At 36.2% G+C, this 22,827-nt stretch overlaps 1 protein-coding gene across 5 annotated transcripts in view; it reads left to right on the top strand.

Annotated features, from left to right (window-relative positions):
* dph6 (diphthamine biosynthesis 6) overlaps window positions 1-22,827 on the top strand; it is a 280,799-nt gene that overhangs the window by 158,200 nt on the left and 99,772 nt on the right. The gene's annotated exons all lie outside the window — the stretch shown is intronic.

Genomic DNA, 22,827 nt, shown 5'->3' on the forward strand with positions numbered 1-22,827 from the left:
TGCAGAGAGTTGCCGAATTATCTTGAATCACTGCAGCCCATGTGTTGATGCTTTGTGGAACTGCTTTTATAATTGAATGGCTTGTTAGACTGCTGCAGACAGCCTATCAAATGCATTGCGTTGGATGAGAAATACAGGTGCAGCAGATTTTTCGTTACATTGTCATGATAAAGATTATATTGAAGTGCACAGATTAAATTGGTATTTGGGGTCCATATGGTCTTGTATTTCTAAATTTTCAAAGAAGTCATCTTGTTGTGTTCAGAATCTCTTGTTTTAAGATGACAATAAAATTGGATCTACTTCAGTAGTCCATGTAGGAAGTATTCCAATCTGGCTTTCGATCCATCTGCCAAAAGATTCATGATTTCATCCAGCCTGAGACCAAGCAGATCATGTTTAATGCTGTAGAGCAGCATATTGTATTCAGTTCGCTAAATATTTGCTTTGGGCTATAGTTGGGTTTAATAAAAATGGTGCTGTAGTATTGCCTCTAAAGCATAAGAGTTTTAGCAAATGTAAAAGATCAAACAGCCAACAGAACAGGGTAGGCTGTCTTTATAGTAAACAACAATACGAGAAACTTCCATCATCAGATTGCCAGAGGACTGAGGGTGAGATCAGCTACACATGCTTGTAGTACTCAGATTTCTCAGGCCACCCACTATCCCTTCACAAGATGTCATTTGATATACAGCTACGATTCACCAGAATTCTAAAGTAAAAAGGCAATAAAATCCAAGTTTGGACCCCCAAATTTTCATTAAAGAAGCATGAAGATTTGATTTTAACTGGTATTGTCTGCCAAAAATCTGGTGGGGGGCAGGCAAGAATGGGGTTGAGCACTTAAACAAACATCCTTCCAGCTTAATCAGATCAGTCACAATCTTAGCCGAGATGTAAGGACACCTGCCAGAAACTGACAGGGTCCTTGAGAATTATGTAGTTTGGACTCTGCTGAGTTGTTTTAAGTTGAAGCAGTAGTGGAATCCCCACCAGAATTGATCTGCCAGGACAGGAACCAAGGCTGGAAGAGATGATTTGCTGCATTTTATTTTCGGTTGTAGGCGTTTTCATCCGAACCTCTGCCCTGGGATTCGCCATCTAAAGCACACATCCATGTGCTAAGCATTATTTTCCTTGATCCTCTAGCTTTTTGGCACTTTCTTTTCAAAAGTCATCAATTCCCCACTGACTTCCTGGCTATTTAGATTAGATTAGATTAGTTTATTGTCATATACACCAGGGTGCAATGAAATTCCAAGTTCGCATGCAGCTCACAAAGTAAACAGTTATGCATTGTAATAATAAATACAACAATAAATAAAACAAGAAGTGCACAGTGCCCAAAGATGCAAAGATTGTAGTGTAATATGTGTTGCAAAAACATGAATGAGAATTTAAACAGTGCATGAATGATGTGGAGTTATAAATCTGACAGAGATTAAAGCCAAAGTGTCATATCAAAATCAGAAAACAGATAATGAAGATTGTCTTTCAAAAATATATACACTTCATATTTGAACAATCCTGATTATATAACTGCTGGATTTGTTCAGCTCAATACCAATAAACTTGCTGCCTTTGTGCAGTACCTATTTCAGTTGTACTCATCACCACCTTTTGTCTCATCTAAATGAAAAACATCAAATGTTTTCCAATCCAAATAAAAATTGGATGCCACTAATTACAAATCTTCACGGCCAGTATCATTAAAGTTAATGGATATAAAAATGATGGAAAAGATCTCCATGTGAACCTGCTGTTTTGCCACTAATTTGGTTTCAGAGGAAAATTATTTTTGATCTCCCATGCCGAGGGTGCTGAAATTAAAGTATTCTATTTGTCAGCCTCTCAAAGTTTATAAAAACTTTTATTATTTTTGCCTCATTTAGAGTTGAACTACTTATGTGAACAAGAATTGTATTTTAAAGCGACAGATGTTGCATAGTCAAGAGACTCTAGCAGGGATCCCTCAGGAGTGTGGGTTTAGATCCCATCAGTTCCAAGGTTTGTTTTAAGCTGGTGGATGTCATGAAGTAATGTGTACTGTCCAATGATGTAACTAACTTCTCAAAAATAATTTAAGTTTTAATCTGAAAAGCAAGCACTTGAAGAATCTGTGAAGGCAGATTGGCAGATATATAAAATCTATAGCTGTTTCTACTCAGCTGACCTATAGCCCTTCATAGAAAGATTTATTTTATTTATGTACAGGTTAAAATTGGTCAATTACAAATATTCAGCATCGTGACTTGAAAACAAAGTGAAAGATCAAGAGAGGTAAAACTAATGTGAGTGAATGCTTGAAATTGAGATTGTGAATCCTTTGAAGGCTCAGGTGTAATACGAGACCCTGTATCTATGCAACTGCAGACACTGAGAGATGAAATCATCTACACCTGTTTGGCAGCCTACAACATTCAGTCTTTTGTTCCTGGACGCAACCCTGTGCAAATCTAGGAACCACATAACCTGAAGGAGTATAGTGTTCACCAAGCTACATTCTACTTAATATTATTTGGCAGAAAGCTATCAACATAAAATATAAATACAGAAAGCACTCTTTGGGTCAGGCAGCATCTGTGAAGGGAAAAATCAAGTTAACATTTCAATCTTTTTTATCAGAAAGACCTTCAACCTAAAATATCAGGTAATCTGCCTAATACAAAGAGCATTTTCAGCATTTTCTTTTTTTTAGATTTTCAGCATCCATGTATTTCTCTTCCAGGAATCTAATAGATGAGTTAATAAAATAAGAGTTGTGAGCTCTCTTAACAGAAAAGGCTTGCTTTTGGTAACACCAAAGCTCACCTCTTAATAATTTACATCATTCAATAAATCTATACATTTTGTCCTTTGTGCAAACAAGATTAACAATCTCTTAATAGGTTTCCAAGGAATTTACTAAGATCCAGGAAATTTGTGACCAAGCTTTTGTTACCTCAGTAAAATCACACCAAGACTATCTCTTCCTCCAATAAACACGGTTAATTCTGTGAGATGACTGCCTTTGGCAAAGCCGTCTCTAGCTCCATGAGAGTGTGTCACTTGTAAATAAACACTTTGGAAGCATGCAAATGATGTATGTTAGGAGACTCACCACAGATTATGTCCAGCAGGACGTACTGAATTTAGTCAGAAAATGACAAAAGTGATCACATTTTAATTTTCAATCTTGCTCAGTAACATCTAAAGCTTTTCCTTACCTCAGGTCTCCCATTAATAAAAGTAATTTTAAATGAGAAAATATAATCCTGATTTATACTTTACTACCATGAGCAATAACTTTAGATGATACTATCCCCATAAATATAATACTAAACTCTAATCTATGTGTGTGATGCAATCAGTGTCAGAGTCGTGGAGCAATACAGAAAGGAAATGGGCCGTTCAGCCTACTGAATCTGCATTGACTATCAATCCCCATTTATACTCAGTCAGTCAGTCAGTGAGTGCCGTCCCGAATCCGGGGTTGGCAACTATGCACCTCCATCTTCTTCGATCTTGCGACAGCACCGAGTACAGCCTCTCCTCCAGTTTGTTCTCACAGGCCTCCTTGGCACTGCCCGCTGTCGCCCCGCCAAACTTGAGCCCAAGGCCGTGTCGGCCTCCAGCCGCGGCCGCTTCTTCCAGCTCAGCCCTTCCTTAGGCGGAGGCCTTGGGCAGGTCCAGGCACATGGTGCAGCCCCCAATTTCATCAGTCTCTTCTAATTAGGTGCATAGCATACGATTCGTAGACATGTGGTGAGGCTTTAATCTCTTCCACGGAAGATGGCCGTTGGCTCACAAGGAGCTCATCCACCCTTTGTTAGGTCTTGGTTTTTTTGAGTCCTGCTGGGTGTCCTCACACCCTCCTCACTGGACTAATTCCGGTGGGGGAGCCGGCCCAAGTTGCCGACCAAGGCCCCCGGCTGAGCGCTGGGCACCCGCCCCCCCCCCCCCACCAAATCTCTCCGAGCGTCTGGCGCCCAACCAAAAACCATTTATACTAAACTATATTAATTCCAATTTCATTCTCATTAACTCACCTCAGATTCTTCCACTTACCTACACACAGGGCACTTGGGTGGGCGGAGGGGAGTTGGGTAGGATTTCACAGTGGCTGGTTGACCTTCCAACCTGCATGTATTCTGGATGTGGGAGAAAATTGGACCACCTAGGGGAAACATGGGTGTTCATAGTGATATCTCAAACTCCATGCAGTCAAGCACCAGATGTCATAATTGAATCCCAAGTAATAGTCATACAGCATGGAAATCAGGCCCTTTGGTCCATCCCAACCAAGAATTCCATCTAAGCTTATCATATTTGCCTGCATTTGGTACATACCCCTCTAAACTGTTCTTGCTCATGTACCTCAGGTTCCAATTAAATTCTTTCCTTCTTGCCTTGGATCTGTGCACACCAGTTCTTGATTCCCCAGCACTGGGAAAAAGACAGCATTTATCCTATGTATGCCTCTCATAATTTTATACATTTCTGTAAGATCACCCCTCATTCTCCTACCTCCAGTTAAAAGAGTCCTAATCTGTTCATCCTCTCTCCCTTACTCAGTCCCTTGAGTCCTTGCAACATAGTCATAAATATCTTCTGCACTCTTTCCAGACTAATGGCATCTTTCCTACAGTAGGTTGAACGGAATATTCCAATGGGGCCTCACCAACATCACCTACATCGGCAACATAACATCCCAATTTCTGTACCCAGTACCCTGACTGATGAAAGGCATTGTGTCAAAAGTCTTCTTCACGGGGATGTGTTTGTACTGCTAGTTCCCTCTGTTCTCCAACATTTCCCAGAGCTCTACCTTACTGTTTACTATGAAAACCCTACCCTTATTTGTCTTCCTAAAATGCAACATCTTGCACTTATCCAGATGAAACTCCATTTGCTATTCCTCAGCCTATCTACCCAGATGATAAATAGATAGATAATAAATAAGCAAGTAAATAAAGAAGTAAACTATCACAATCTCTCAATAAATCCCAATATCCACCTACACTGTAAACAAATACTAAACTATTTTAGTATCATCTCCAAACTTACTAACCTGCCTTGATCATTCCCATCCATAATCATTGATATAGATGACAAACAGCCCAGCACCAACCCTGAGGGAACACCACTTGTCACAGGCCTCCAGTCTGAGGGTCTCTGGCCCTCAAAGGCAGCTTTTGTATTAGCTGCTCTGGTCTGCTGCTCAAACAGCATATGTTTCTTCCCATTCTTTTAGTTTATCTGATGTAACTGGCAGTTTGTTTGTATTTCTGTTTATGTGGATACTTGTCAGCAACCTTTTACTGATAGCAACAATTTAAATAAATTAACAAGGGAAAAAACTCCACTTTTAAAAAAATCATTGTTTTTCTGTATATCAAATTGCAAGTAGCAGAAGGTAACGTGCAAACCTCCTAATGTGCATGATGCAAACTAAGCCCCCATATTGTGTTATAGACATAAAATAGTCACCAAGCAGAATATCTCCTTGTCTGAGAGAAGACTGTATTATAAGTATAGTTTATTCGCAAGAAGAAAATCGAGTACCATACATGCACTCTATTGAGAATAGGGCCGATGCAGAATATTTGCAAATGTTATTGACCTGCATTTTGTTGTCAGCGGTGAAAAGTCAGTGCTTGCTTCTGACCTCAGAAAAAGCTGCACAATAAGATTTCTCAGGCTTTGTGACTCAATTTTCCTTATTCCAACATGATTTTAATTTTGTGGTATCATTCGGCTGCAAAACCAATGAAATTAAAGAACTATCAAAGCAAATTAGGACATAAAAATCACTTTCAACTTATTTTATAGAAATATAGAATGGGATATACATATGGGAATAAGGAGGAAAAATATTATATCATTTGATTTTTTTTAATTTTTAAAAATCTATGCATTTTGCTTTCTTGTGTGCAATAGCACTCCAAAGGTATAAAATTAGTTTTTTAGACCCAGATGTTTATTCATCAAATTACAGCAATGAAGACTCATCACTTAACAAGGCTTAATATTGTAAATGGGTTCACAATGGGTATGGTACATATACGGTTGTGTTCATGTCAAATCTCTGTTTCTGTTAGTATTTTTCAAGACTACAATAGCACACCGAGTGGAGATGCCAGGTACCACTGATGGCAGCCTCTGAAATTACACATTTAATACTACTTCTGCAATGTCAGAAGTTGCTGTTGGTTTTACACTGAAATGACAGTGCTGATGGTTTCTTCATCATTAAAACTGAAAATTAAGGACTTTAATTTTCTATGACCTTTTCAGAATAATTGTGCCATTTTCTTGACTTGGTTACACAGAAGAATGCATGCAAATATTAGCTTGGTATGTCAACTCACATCCATTTTTGAAAAGGTATTTCAGCCTACAGTAAGAATTTTGCTTCTGATTCAGAATCAACTGGAAACATAAACTACAGAGGAAGCAAAATATTGTTGAGTATATCTTTATATATTCTTGTGTGTGTATACCACCTTTAAGCAAGACAGATGTAAGGAGGACAGAGCTGGTTGGAGAACTGGCAAACTGGTAATTATTAGCTGGGTAACCTTATCTGCAGCTGAAGTGAGATGGACTCGCAGTGGCAGCAGTCATTTTGCTGAATCAAAGCCCATGTTAGTTGCATTATATACTGCCACACTGTGTTGTTAAGACTGGTATTAGCATGTACTGCTGAGGACGTTGGAAGGACTCGATATGTCACACTAAATCGCCTTCTTGCCCTCAAATGCTGAGGTCTGTGGCTCTGCTGACATGTTCCTTCATTAATGGTCGAGCCTTGACAACTGATCCTAATTGCCTCTGAACAGCACTTCATGTATTATTGGTTTCTGCCTGCCCTGGTTCATGTCAACAAGCCACAGCAAATGTAGGGTGTGCCTACTGCTTTTTTCTGCAATGATACAAAAATAGTCACTCACTTCTTTAAGGTGCTGAACTTGCTGGAAGCAAAGTGAGAAACCCAAGATCCCTTCATCCCAAAGCAATAAATATTGAATGTGTATCTGTATAATGTTGTAAAAATGGGCCTGCATAAAGGCTATAAAACATGAATAGAGGGAACATTATGAACAGTGTTTTAAAGTGCTTAGTTATGAATATCTTTCATGTGCTTTATTCCTTTGAGGGCAGAGCTTTCCTTTACTTTCTGGGAGTTATATTTTTCATTGTTCTCTTCTAAAGTGATATTCTGCTGAAATGCAATAACTAATATTAACTTTTACAAATAAGAGCAGAAGACAACAGCCTAGACTTTGCAGTAGACATTAAATTTATTGTCCACTATTCTAATGATCAAACCCATTGGGTGTACCAAAACTCTTGATATTTTACTATGCATGAAGATGGAATTTGATAATCAGGTGTGGGTGGAGAGAAATATCTGGCTGCTGAAAATAAAACCATTTTGCTTAATTATGAGAGGAAGCGTTTTTGAACAATTATTTCCAGTGGAGTGTGGGAATAGGAGGTAGATGAAAAAAGTATCCAAAATGGAACGTGACTCCAGCTATACATTTCCATTACAACCATTCAGGTCTATATTTTTTTGAAAAAGGACCCACCATTTTGGATGTAGTTTTTTTCCCTTCTTGGAAGAACGGGATAGGGGTAATGGGAAATAAGTTTGAAGGAGCAGGATAATATAAGTACTTTCCCTTAATATGAAGAATGTCTTATTCAAGACCCAAATCCCACATGTTATTTCATAGCATGTTGCAAAACTGCTGCTGTAACCTAAAATGATTGTATAGGAGTGTTTGACCAGATATAAAGTTTATGAAAGAATCAGAATGAAATATTATCACTGATATATGTCATGATGTTTGTTGTTTTGTCACAGCAATACAGTGTAAGACATAAAAAATGACTCTAAGTTATGATAAATAAATAAGTACTATAAAAAAAGGCGTAGCAAGGTAGTGTTCATGAACTGTTCCAGGCGAACAATTTGCACTGCTTTGTGAGATCCTTTGGTAGTTCTGTAAATTTATTATATAATCAGATCATGGTCAAACCAAGTTATCATCTTCTAAATTATTAGATGAGGATCAAATTAATGTATTCTTAATTCTTTATGTTCATTAAGGCTGAGAGTGATAATGAAAAGACGTATCATTAATTTGAATTGGGCAATTAATTTTCAAAAATTGTCTCAATTGCTAATTATGGCAAGTCATAGCTCTTTCAGAAATTAGAGTTAATTATGAACCTAAAAAAGAAAATGCTGAAAATACTCAGCAGGTCAGGTTGCATCTCTGGGAAGAGAAATCAAGTTAATGTTTCAGGTTAAAGATACTATGACAGAGCTCTGACAAAGGGTCTTGAACCTGAATCATTCGTTCTGTTTTTCTTCCCATGGATTTGTTTCTAGTATCTTCTATTTTTATTTTAGATTTTCAGCATCTGCAGACTTTTTTGATAATTATAAAGCATATTTACATATAGAACATAGAAATTCACAGCACATTACAGGCCCTTCAGCCCACAAGGTATTGCCGACCATGTAACCTACTCTAGAGACTGCCTAGAATTTCTCTAGTGCATTGCCCTCTATTTTACTAAGCTCCATGTACCTATCTAAGAGGATCTTAAAAGACCTCGTTGTATCTGCTTCCGCCGCCGCTGGCAGTGCATTCCATGTACCCACCACTCTGTGTGGAAAAATTACCCCTGACATCCCCTCGGTCCCTATTTCCAAGCACCTTAAGACTATGCCCCCCTCATGTTAGCCATCTCAGCCCTGGGAAAAAGCCTCTGGCTATCCACATGATCAATGCCCCTCATCACCTTACATTGGAGCATCTCTTTTAACTTAAGACTGAATTACAAGTTTGCTTAGAAATAAGTCTTAGTTATAAAAATATAGCTTTGTATCTTTTAATTTTTGCTTATTTTATCAAAAGAGCTTATTTTCAAAAGGTTGTGACTGGAGCTGCCTTTTTGCACCTTTGTGAAGTTTCGGTCAGGCTGGGACCCCTGAAGCATGACTCAACATCACAGTGCATAAGTTAACATTCCTTGCACTCTCTGCTGTTCAAAATATTCAGTGGATCATTTCTCAAAGACAGAAGCTCAGACACTGACCTTAAGCAGTTTTTATAACAGAAATGCTGACTTAGTATACAACTTTCATGAAACATCCAAGAAGGAGTTTCCATTTGTAATAACTCTTACTTAAAACTGCAATCTCAGCATTCTGACCATTAAAGTGTAGCAAGATGTATTCTTAGTGGCATAATGTAGAGAACACATAAATCTATGACAGCTTTTAGGGGTTAGACAGTCAGTTTATAAATATTAAATATTACTCAGATTCTCACATTTGATAGTATTGAATATGCTGACTTACTCTGGATGACAGTTCAGTCAGATCTGTACTATAGAATATATTTTCTGCATCTAAAGATGAACTCTAACAATCTAAATGGGTCTTTTTATCAGGAGACAACTTAAACTAAAACTTGGCAAACAGTTATGTACGTTAAAGAAACTCAAACAATTTAATGTTCATCTGGCATATGTATAGAAATGTGCTTTTTTTTGGTTCAGTCAGATGTTATTATTTTGTTTGTATTAATCTGTTTAAGATAGGCTAAATCATATGGCATTTCTCACAGTCACACACCTACATAGAAAGACCCAGAGCATGACAGAAGCGAGTCTTTTCAAAACTAAAAATATCTTGTGTCTGAACAAGTTAATATCCTAATTTTTATGCCAATGATTCAGAATAAAGGTATGAAGTTTCACATTAATAAATGCTGCAAAACACACATTATATTAATCATGTAACTTAGTAATTATTCTCATTCTGTCTAGTTTCACTTCATTTTATTTTAGATTGGATGTGTTCTAAATGGCAAGTGAGCACATCAAAATGGCTGAACTTTAATAGGAATTGCAATATGGCAGAAAATCCCTCTTTCTAACCTAGCAGTTACATATTGTAGTTACAGATTTTGGAACTTCACTATTTCATGGAAAAGAAAAGAACTTCCTTCTCAGATTTTACATCAATATTCAGTGTTTTGTAAATGCAAAAAGTAACAATTTTCCATGTAATATGTGATAAGCAGCAGTGCACTCTTTTTCTGCAGAAAGAACTGAACCATCCTGATGTTTCTGTATTGTTAAGTCCTACAGTTTAATAACTTGGAATCCTAATTGAGTACAGGATTTGCATATTTATTGGAGGATATTGAAATTGTTTGCCATATTGCATTGGCTGTTCCATTCCATGTAGTAATGCTGCCACCTTCTGAAATGGAAAAGTATTATCACTTAAAAGCAGTTGTTTGGCCTGGAGACTTTTTAATGTTTTCAGCAAGTTGTCCAGTTGCTGAAGGCAACCAGCATAACCTCACAAAGTCAACTTGCCGAGTTTCAGAATAGCCTGAATCCTAAATGATTGGTTCAAAAGCCAGTGTGGGAGAAGTCCCAGTTTCTCACTGAAATTGGATTCCCAATGTGACAGTATAACAGGCCGAGTAAGTCAGCAGGAATAGGTAGAACTGAGTTTATTAACATTTGCCATCCAAAATATTTAAAACCTATATTGGATAAAGTTAAAATCTTAATTTATCCTATATTTTCTTATAATGCAACATCATTGATGAGTTAATTTTCTGTATGAGGTAAAGAAACAGTGCTTTGAGGGCAGAGGTGGGCACAGCTGGGATGAGGAGGCAAAAGAGATTGTGGATGTTTTTTCACTATCATTCAATCAGACAACATGCCCTTCAGCAGAACAGCGAGCCTCCTGATTCTCTCGAATTAGGGAGATTAGCATGAAGCGCATAATGCAGGATGATGGAATTTGTCATAATTTGCATTGTTCTGGAAAGATGCGGTTTGATAGAGCGATGCGTCTTGGAGCATGTCATGTCCCACGGGCAGGTCACGAAGGAAACTTGGCAGAAATGATTTTCCGATATGTGCATCAGTCGTAAATGCCTCACAACCAATTTGTCAAAAGCTGAAGTCCAGACAGTTAAAAAGTGTGGGCATTTGCCCTAATACAAGGAGAAATGAAGTCGGCATATATCGCCAAATAGCAAATTCATTACAAGGTAATCTTGATATATTTTAAATATATTGCCCATTTGTCAAAGTCCTTTCTAAATTCTGCAATTTTTTTTATATATTTGCTTTGCTATTAAAGCTTTTTCTCTCCAAGTAAACAGCTGGCAAAGTATGAAGTCTCTTAATTTCCACTTCCTATTATTTTAATAACAGCTCTTGCTCTAAGGAGCCTTCTCACTGAAATCATCATTAACTATAACAGCATCAGGAGGTGTCTTCTGAGTGATTGCTTCTGACCTTGATAATGTTCACAAACTGCCAATAGAAAGGATAATCAGCATGTAGTTGACAAAACGGACATGACAGTGTTACTTATCTGCTGCGGCATTTCTGAAAATGGGCATGAGGAAAGCAGACAGGCAAGGGAACACGCTTATTTACAGTAGCATATCAAGAAGAAAAGGTCCAATGTCAAGAAATGACCACAGTCTATTTATGACGAACTGACTATGATGCCATTCTTTTGGCATTTTATATTTTTTCCCTCCAATAAACTTAAAGGCACGCAAGGGTAATGTAATTTATCATATAAATATTGAGCAAGATTTGGTGATATTTTACAAGACATTCAGCAATGTCTGCCTTTTTGCTTACTACATCTATTGAAATAACAAGGTTTATAGGTCCAGCTAAGTAACACTGATCATATGTGACAGTTGTGCATTCGTGGGTTGGGGATTTCAGAAGTGCTAATAAATATTAAAAAATTTGTGAATGTATACAATATGATCACTTCTATACAACATAACTCTTTTAAAGAGAAAAAAAAGTTGCAATATTAATCCCCAAACAAAGAATTTTAGATAACCTTTTAGATTTGTAAAGTATATTTTATCTTCAGCAATAACTTGATTTTAAAAGGAATTTAATATTTAAATCAAAATAAATTGATCTTCCATTTTAGACCAAATAAGTGAAAGTGTGCAGGGGCATATTTCACCTGTTAGTTTATTTATTTGAACTACCTTGCAGAAAAATAATGGAGGCTAGCACTCCAAATCTTTAGTGTTATGTGTACTGTATCGTCTTATTATCAAATCCACTGCCGGAAATAGAATCTCATGTCCCATTTTTTCCAAATTGGCAGAAACTGCAGAATATAATAGAAGCTGGTTAAATGTCTCATTCAGATAACATTGGAATAAGAAAATAATCTTTATTTTAAAATTTTTCAATCTTACCAGATCTTTACAATGATTTGTGGGATATTTCTGTGCCTGATTTAAAATATTTTGTTAGCCAAATGTTTAACATTTATAAAAAGCCCAAATATTTGACAAAATAGTCATCCCAGTTGATTCAAATAATTAAAGTCTCAGGATATGTAATTATTAGAAAAATAACACTGAAATATTGCACTACCAAATAAATTTTGGTGAAGTTTACTGGTTGGGTAAGATAGAATGGCATTAAACTCAAGAATAAAGAGATATTTGCAGAAATAAATTTCCTGTTATGTAGATGGAAACTTGAAAGGAGAATGGCTTCCTACTTTTATAAAGGGAGGCTGTGAGGAAAAACACACATAGTAATGTTCGCCCATGTAAATCCACAGTTAGCACTGAAAGAAATTACAAAAAGATAGGCATTTTAAAAGGGGGGAGGGGGACGTTCACATACATTGGTAATACAATTTTTGGAAAATCAAATGCACTGTTTTCTTGAGAGCAGGGTGTGATGGTTGATTTGTCACAGCTGATTCTCTTGTCCCTAAGTTGTCAATTGATGAATCAAAAAGTATGGTGCATTCAGCAAATTGCAAGATCATCAAGTTACAATTATTACAAGAAAGAAGAAAAAAGCTAACATTTTTTGCTTAATCCACATTCAAACCACCCCCCACTTTGATGTGTCTCCACTATAATTTGCAATGATACCTCAGAAGTAAATACTATTACGTAAATGAAATGGCACCATTGATAGGTGATGAGTTTTGTTATTATTCCTTACTAATTAAGGTTGAAGAAAGTGGGCAGTACAAACAATTGTAAAGTGTAAAGTTATCAAAATTAGACCATCTGGAGAATTTTGAAGTACTATAGTGATCATTTTGATCAGCACCTTTTAAACAAAGAAATGTAAAATGTATAGTTACTGATGTGGGTCACAAAATACATTTGTTCTATGAAGATTTGCTTTTACCTGAAGAGAATGTTATTGGTAGGAGAAAATTTATTAAAAGCAGATAAAAAATATAGCAAGCATTTTGTAAAATTTAAAAAAACCTAAGCACTAAATATGGTAGAACAATTGAATTTGTTCAGAAAGGAATGAGAGGTAGCATTGCAAGAAGGATTTGTCCATGTATAAAATCTGCTGCAAAAACAGTAAGGGTTTAAAGTGAGGGAATTTTCAATATATGTGAAATTGTTCAGTTGGCAGCAAAGAATGATATCTCAGTGAGGAGTTTTGATTGTCACATGGACTCACAATTCTGGTAATTCCCATACGCACCCTCTTTCATACTGACATATACAACCTCTGTAATAACATAGCACATCAAACAAATGCTTACTGAAAGTAACTTAAGTGGATCTCAATTAATGCTAAAACAAAACCTGAATAACAATTAAAGTGTGGAAAAGGGAGTAAGATCCCAAAGGACAACTTCAGCAAACTGAGAGTTTCAGTTAGATAATTGTTGCAATGTTAAAGAATAGAAATTGGAGTAAAATATCATACTATAATGTCCAAATTAATTTTTAATTTAATTATCCTTTAAGCATTTATTGTTTTGAAGAATATTCATGGATATTTATGAATACTAAAACTATTAAATTAGAAAGAAACACTTTTTTTATTAAGTACTTTGTTTACAGGACTATAGGGAAAAAGCTGGAGAATGGGATTAATTGAAAATCTCTTTCAAAGTGCTGCCACAAATATTGTGGGTCAAATAACAACTTAGTCTGTTGTAAGACTTCATGAATTTACATTGAATCCCATGTAATTAGGTTTGGTTCTAGATGTCATTATTTTGTATAATTTTGTGATGTGCTTCATAGATCATTTTATTGGTTTATCTTTTTGACAAGAACATAATAATTCTGATCCAATGTTTCAATTCCAAGCATATAGATAGAATTATGCAATTAGAATTGGCAATATGGACAGAGAGGAAAAACCAAAATACAAGTATTTTAGGGATATCTCTTTGTATCCATTGCTCATGACCTCTGAACAGATTTTCACACCAAGCTATTCCTGGTATAGAAAAGTAAACATTGTCAATATTTTGACTTTATATATAGTATATCTAGTGGTACAGAGAGCTAGATGAGCTATTCAATGATCGTGTAATAATATTGTAAGAGGCATTGAGGGAAGCATTCTGGAACATTGGGCTTTATCATGATGTGACAAAAATAGCACAATGGTAACTTTTGTTTATACACATGAGTTACAACTCAAAGCCTGCTGAACATTCAACAACTACTGTAGTTACAAGGTGTATCATATCATAATCTTGAATTTTCTTGAATACTGAAGTAATTTGGATGAATTACTACCAATTATTAAGTATTTATCTTCCTTTGGTGGTGACAAACATTACTTAAATGTTGTGCAAAGTAGTTTCCAGTTATAGAAGTTGTCATGTGTAAAAACAATGAAACCACCAGAATTTAATTTATATTTCTGAATATATAAAGAGTAAAGGCCTATGCTCAGAAATTCTTTGATGAAGAATTCATGAGTTTAACCTTTGTCCTTGCAAAGGAACTTTGTATATAATAATGACGTTTTCTTTGTGTGTGTTCTCTCTTCCCCCCTCCCCCCCCAGATAACACCTTTTTCACTTGCACAGAACATTAAGGTACCAGTTGATTGTTATGGAAGTTGGGTAGTTTAATTGCTATGTTTACTGGCATTAGTTCTCTATTTTGGCATAATAGTTTTTGAGAGCATGACTCCAATTATTGGCCCAGGCCAGTGGATTGATAGTTTTTTGGACCTTGATTAGGAATGTCTAATTTTCTACCTTCGCCAGTACAGGTTCTCCATCATTATCATCACCTTTCCCTTCAGTCCTGCCACTCAGTACTAACGTTCTATTATTTCACTAAATATCATGTTATTCTTCATGGGTCTTGAGAGATGTCTTCTCTAGAAATGCAACATTGATGGAGGCTTAGGAAATTAAAAAATATTGTCATTCTAGCAAACTGTTATTTACATTTAATAATGTTGACACAATACATTTTGCAAATACATTCTGATTAATATTTTGTAGGTTTAATGCATTCCTGCACATAATCTCCTATTTTGACATGGAGTAAAGCTATTAAAAATACTAATGAATGTTGTTAAATGTATGCCTCAGGTATCAGCAATCACTTTTTAAGAAATGCAAATTGCACCTCTTTAAAGGTCTAAATAATACAAAAATCACATTCAGTCATTTCAATGGTAGTAAAATATAAGTTAAATGATCCATACATCCACTGCATTAAAATAGTTGTGTTTGATGTGGTGAAATTGGAGTCCAGGTATAGAAATAAATTACTTCATTTCCCTTTTTGAAATTAATTGAGTGCCATAGATGTGTGTGTAGTCATTCAGATACTTACTAAAGTTATTCTTAAAGCATACCTGTGTAATATGGTTAAAAGTATAAAAGAAAAAAATTTAAAGAATGTTTTCAAAAAGTACCAGTCCTCTTGCATGCTTAAGTTAGCTTCAAATTATTGTAATATTTTGCAGAAAAATAATTATTTGCTTCATTCAGATTTTGCAGTGTTGAATAACTGAGACCACTACTCTGCTCCAACCTTCGTGGAATTGGCTCCTTTAGTTTACAGTATAATCAGCATTCCACCAAAGGGGTTAGATAATAAAAAAATCTAGGAATGTCCAGCAAGTCAGGCAGCATCTGTGATAGAGGAAAGAGAATCAATGGGCTGGACTTGACTGATGCGAGTTTTGTTGGTATCTTACAGGTTACTGGTGATGGGGATGGTAATGATGTGGTTAATGATTTTGTGAATGGCTGCGATATAGCGAGGTCAAAGGGTTTGCTTTGGAAACTTTGAACACTGGGTCTCATTACGCAGAGTGTGATTTACACATCACAGTGGGTATCCTTTTTCCCCAGAAGGATCTCCACGGGGAAACCAACGTGATTGACAGGCCTGGCATCCTGTAGGGGCAGAACGCTCGAGAAATCACAGACAGGAGTAGATAGGAAGCTCGGGGTGGAGGAGGTGGGTCTTAGGTTGTGGGTATTGGGAAATTTGTCTTCGTATAGAGTGGAGGAATTTGTTGACTTATATCATCTGTTGAGACTTATTACTTCCTTAAATCAGGTGATAACAGCTAACAAGCCTTAAATTGGAAGGATTCTTTTTAACTCAATGCAAGCACGGGATTCTAAACAATAAAAAAAGCAAGTTAAAAGAAAGAGTGAATCTTGCCATTGATTCCTTAGTTAATTTTATGCATACTGTGATTGACTAAGATCACAATTGTGTATCTGTTGGAGATATCCAGCCCTCATAGGGTTAAATTTGTTACAGTAAAGGCATAGATGCAGTTTCAAACTAAATGAAAATCTCCAGAGGCAACTTTCTCTTCCCTCCCCTAATCCCCCACACCAATTTTAATATTTGTAAGTTATTATCCTGCTGAGTTTGTTTTTAAAGAGTTTCCAGAAAACTTCCAACAAATTTGTATGCATACCATGTTTGTAATGTGTATGCTTTCAAGATGAAGCTAAAAACCAAATTAGCTGATTGGCTTTTTTCACTTACAAAAATTCATTTAAAAAAATATTACATCTGCTCCCCCCCGCCCAAATCCCAATGCAAAAAAAGACTAAATATTGAACTTTTAACAGAGATTATCTTAATATCAATAATGATTGAGATAAATTGTTCACATACAGTCCGTGGTCAGTGCATAAACAATGTATATTTAAATAAGTATCAAACATATTAAAAATGTGCATTATATTCTGATTGTTGATTAGTTTATGAGACTGATGCAAATGTAACTGTCTTCCTGTCAGATTTAGAGCTGCATTATGCAGTCATGTTGCATTTTTAAGGACAGATCATTGACAGTCAATTAACAAATTTGATTGGTGTGTCGTATCATTCTTTTGAACTATTAATAGTATGTTAATGTCATTCTTTTCTTCGTGCTATTTCATTTGTGGTTTTAGAGCAGCACAGCTTTTTTTTTATTCCAATCAACCTAAAATAAATCCTAAATAATAGATTATTAAGCCTGATGCAGCTTTGGGAGATTTTTTTCTGCACTGTGAGTTCACAGTGGATCTCTTTGATATTGAAATTAAGGAGTGATAGCCTTTTTATTCAAATCATAACTTCTTTTGATGGTAGCTTGTTAAGAAATATTCAGTGAAAGTCTGACCTTATCTGGTTTCCCGCCAAACGGAACTCTGATGCTGTCTGAAGGTTCATAAATGGAATGCCAATGACAATTTGTTGTTGTCGTTTTGCTGCCTCAGCCCTCAGTTGCGGATAGTTGATGTACAGCTCTCACTTTACCAAATAACCCTTCCAAGTAAATGATCTTCTGATTGATCTGATGGTTTCAAAGCACTAGGTTCTCATTTATGGTTTGCAGTCATAGTAATTTAAGCTTGTACTGTTGCTCTGAAAAATGCATCAAAGTTGACAGCCAAATTTGATGGACAGGCACAGTATCATGGGAAACATGATCTGGGAAGCAAGTTTCTTCTACATCCATTTTTTTTAAAAAAGGACATGGTACTCGATGACCAGAACAGCAAGAAAGTGCTGAATAGTTGTTTTTAATAAAATAAACAGTTATAAAAAAAAATTGAATATATTGCTTATTGAAGAATTGTGGTCGTCTTCACTTCTGTGGGCAAAAGCTATAAACTATTACTTTCTCATACACACGTGATGTGATGCTGCTGCTTCTGTCTGAAGGCGTAATTCTACAGCAGATTGACAGGGACTTCCGCTTCATTTAAAGATAAATTCAGTTCTTGATGTTTCATGTCCAGTTTAGGTTTAAATGTGCTTCAGAAAAATGAGTGGAAATCAACACAAGCAAAATGCTGGGGGATCTTGCTGAGTTGCTCAAGGTTTCTAGCATCTGCAGAATCCTGTGTGTTTATAAGTACACATCATGTTTTCTTTATCCAGAAACTTTATTAGTCATATATAACAATCTTTCATTTGTTAAAATAAATGTGGGCGTGTAAGTTTATTTTCAAGAACTTTCAGTTTTAGTGAAGTAATCATTAGTTTTAATCAAGGCTTAGGATATTATTTTTAACTCAGAGTTTTAGATATTTAATTAAAATGCAACTTTTGTTTGCAAGATGATATGAGATTAAAAAAGTGTTAAATGGAGTTTGCAGATTTTATATTTTCTCAGCAAATAATTGTAATAAAATATTAGACACCTTCTGGAACATCATTGAACACTGATCTCATACAAAGGCATGGTTTGCTTTACCCATGTAGCCTACGGAGGTGACATGGAAACCATCTGAGTGTATAGTTTCTATCATATTTCTGTATTTCCCTTTCTCAGTTGTCACTTACCAGATGAGACACTAAGGAAATCATATATCCCATCAAGTCCATGCTGGCTGATTCCAATCCATATCTCCTTGTATCCAGAAAACCTTTCACTGTGCACGTTCTCCCACACAAATATTCCTCAACTCCATTTACAGTAACCATCAACCTACCAGCAAGGCACTGAAAAATCTAATGCAGGTAAAATGGTGCAGTTTCAGTTTCATTCACTTTCAATAAGGGGAATAAATGTAAATAAAATTGTAAATTGATTGCTCGGTTAAAAACAATGTGGCATCATGAATTTGTGAAAGACACTCAAGTAGCTTGTTAATGAAGGAATTTTGTTAATTAAGGAATTCATAATAGAAAATTCAGAAAAAGCTTTCCTATCCTATGCAATCTTATGTTGCTTATCAGAAATTGGAGCACCTGCATCAAGCAAGTTAGAGTTTGGCATGCAGTATGTTCTAAATGAGTGAAGGGAAAGGGGATCAATGAATTCAACATTAGATAGATTTTTACTGTTAAGCTATCTGGCAATCTCCACCAATTTGCAGGTGAAATGTGGATTTAGTGATTCTGTATTTGTTCCACAGTTCAAATTGGAAATAGGGGAATATTTCATTTCAAGAGTGGACTGAGGGCTTATTTCTAATTGCAGTACTCTTTTAAAATTGTCCATGAACCTTTATAATCTGCATCAACCAACTGTTATCTTTGGATAATGATATATCCAAGCAGTCTCTCATTTTATATGTTTGGTTGTCTTTGAATGATCTTTTGCTCAACAATGTTCTTCCTCCCATTCTGCTCTATAGTTATTAATCCTTTGTTGCATATCTGTTTTGTGGGAGCCAGTGCTCAATTCTTTGCACAAATCTCCAGTTTTTATAAATAAGCCTGAATAATCTGCTTTAATGCACGGTGAGGATTGAACATTATCTCCAAGTTTCTTTGTAAAGTAGTGCTCTACTGAGCTAAGTGTGCTTTGCCCTGCCCGAGCTAGTATAAGTAACTTAGTCCCCTGGATTGAACTCTAAATCGCCTTGCTGCTTTTGATCTATGATGAATTTCTAAGGCTTTTTCAGTCAAAATCATTATTATCTCTCCCAGTTTCAATTTAAGCAAGTTTGGTGAAAACCACAAAGTATCTTTTTGTTTACTCCATCATACCAGCATCGATCTGATGCTCTGCACCCAGTGTAGATTGCAGCTTACCTATCATTTTTACTTAGAAAACATAGATGATATATTTCCAAGTTCATGTATTCCTGACTTTTGGTATGAAATTTGACTGCATTTGGAAGAATGTAATAAACCCAACATGATAGTTAAATAAGTTGAATTGCTGCTTTGATGACCATTATTTCAGGCTGTGTGAAGTAAAACCATCACTTATGTCAATGGTAAGCTGGAAGGAGAAGTAGGAAAGTGTTGATAGAACTATCTTGGCTGCTCTTTCATGTTTGAAATTCTATTCTTGCTGCATTTGGCTTTTCAACTGAAAGTACCAATCAATCAGAAGGAACTTTAGAATTAATGAGAGAAGTGGAAAATCCAGAACAGTGACATGGACTTGGCTCTGATTATGTCTTTGTTTTTGTTTGGAAAAAGGCCTTGTTTTTGTAAAGTCCTTTTTTTCAGTCTCTTTACTGTCTTGTATAAATTATAGCCTGATGTCGGTACCAACATTTCTGTAATGCTGCAGCAAGCAAGTTTTTCGTTGTATATTTGCCTCACCATATGCTCGACTTGTAATCACGTTTGTCTTCTCTTTTCTTGCTGTCTATCCAACATCTTAATCCTACACCATTTGATCATTTCAGACCTTTTTCCTATTTGTCTAACCACTCTCAGATCCAGAATGCCTCTCTGCTCCTCCTTCCAACCACCACAAATCCATCCCCTTCCTTCAACACAGGGACAAATGAGGATAAATGAATTGGAGTATATTTGAACAAGTGTTACCAATTGAAATTGTAATATCTTTATTGTCATTGCATAGTACAATTTGTCATGCACCAGTGAAGCAAAAATGAGTTTGCAACACTCTTACTCAATGCTATAAAACAACAAATAAAATAAATAAACAATAAATAAAATCAAGTAACTAGCCAGTACAAGCAAGGTCCAGCAGTACAAAAGCGCAACTCAGATGCATGACGGCCATAAAACCAGTATTAAAGTAGCAATATAACAAATTTATGGATGATGCTTGATCGATTGGTTCAGAGCAATTCTAGCTCTGGGGAAAAAGCTATTTTTCAGTCTGGAAGTGCGGGCATAGAAAATCTTATAACGTCTGCCAGATGGAAGAAGTTCAAACAGATGATTGCATGGGTGTGTATTGTCCTTACAGATGCTTGTAGCTTTCCTTAGGCAGTGAGAGCTGTAGGTGTAGCTGGGAGCTGTGTCCTGATGATCTTCTGTGCCCTAGAGACAACCCGCTGAAGTGCTTTCCTATCAGCTGCTGTGCAACTGAGATACCACACAGAGATGCAGTATATTAAGATGCTCTGTTTGGTGCAGTGGTCCATCACCGGTAACTGGAATTGCATCCAATATTGCAAAAGATTCATAATGGGACAGAAATCCCAAAATGTAGGTCACAAATAGATAGTAATAAAATACCAAATAAAAGAAAAAAAACTTTTTAAAAAGCTGACACTACTCAAGATGTGATAAAAGAGCTTTTATTTCATTGAACACACCAGATTCCTTCTAAATCGTTCTAATGTTTCACAACAGTACACAAATGGCAATATTGATCTTAAGTTACCTTAGTTACAGCTTGAGAAAAGTGTACCTTTGTATGTTTGAAGGTTTATCATTATATGTAATTCCCCTTTACTGTGAGGTATTGTGCATAACATTGTTGTCACTCATGGCTGTAAAAACTTTATTTTTTTGTTATATTCATGTTATATTTTGCTGTATTTGCTTTAAACTCAAATACCTTTAAATCAGTGGCATGGCAGCGTAGTGGTTAGCAAAATGCTTTACAGTACCAGTGATCATTCAATTTACGTGGCAGTGTGTAAGGACTTTATACTTCTTCCCCGTGGCCATGCGGGTTTCCTCTAATGTTAAAGGACATACAAGTTAGGGGTAGTAACTTGTGGGCATGCTATGTTGGTGCAAAAAGCTTGGCAACAATTGTGGGCTGCCCTTAGCACATCCGCAGACTGTGTAGGTCATTAACACAAACTAATTTCACTGTATGTTCCAATGTTTCGATGTACATTTGACAAATAAAGCTAATATTTAATCTTTTAAACCATCCACTTTTGCTTTCCAGTGGTATAAGGACAATACACTATCTGCTAGTGCGGCAATCTGGTGCTCTGGGCATGAGCATGAGAAACTCGGAGTTTAGCTTAAACCAAAGCGATTCTGCAGATACTGGAAATCCAGAGCAACACCACAAAGTGCTGGAGGGACTTTACCAGGTCAGGCAGCTCTTTAAAAAGGAATGCTGAGGCCCTTTGTCAGGATTGGAAAGAAAGGGGGAAGAGGCAGAATAAGAAGGTGGGGTGGAAGGGAGGGGAGAGGAAGTACAGGCTGGCAGGTGATAAGTGAAGCCAGGAGAGGGGAAAGTTGAGTGGGTGTAGGAAGGGTGATGGAGTAAGAAGCTAGGAGGTGATAGGTGGAAACAGTAAAGGGCTGAAAAAGAAAGAATCAGATAGGAGAAAGGGAAAGGGCGGAGCACCAGAGGAAAGTGAGGAGAAGGGAAGGAGAGCTTAGCTTTTAGTTCAAACCTAAGTCAGATCCAGATGGGAAGAATGGTTATCCATATCACATAACTAGAAAGCACTTGGGCTAAACTTAAAGGTAATATCTTCCGCAAAAAGATAACATGTTCAAGAAGCTGAAATTAATTGATATAGGTACGTTTCTATGATATTTTTTCCAAATTAAATTACTTTTAATTGGTCAAAACATATTAAAAAGGCAATTAATACTTAGATTTTAAATTCACAGCTCATTCTTGGGATGGGAGCATTGATTCATTTTCTATTTTACTTGGCTTCTTCAGAGGCATTTCTAAACAACTTATTGATTTCTGCTTTATCTCCGCAATTGGGTACTCCAAAATTTGTCACTAGATTTTCATTGATGTGTTGGAAATTCTACTGTTGTTATTTCAAGTTGTAGTCACAACAATTCACTGATAGTTGATGAAAAATTGTATAAAGAGGCACTTTGGCAT

This window comes from Mobula birostris, chromosome 1 (genome assembly GCF_030028105.1).
Source record: "Mobula birostris isolate sMobBir1 chromosome 1, sMobBir1.hap1, whole genome shotgun sequence".
Taxonomy (NCBI): domain Eukaryota; kingdom Metazoa; phylum Chordata; class Chondrichthyes; order Myliobatiformes; family Myliobatidae; genus Mobula; species Mobula birostris.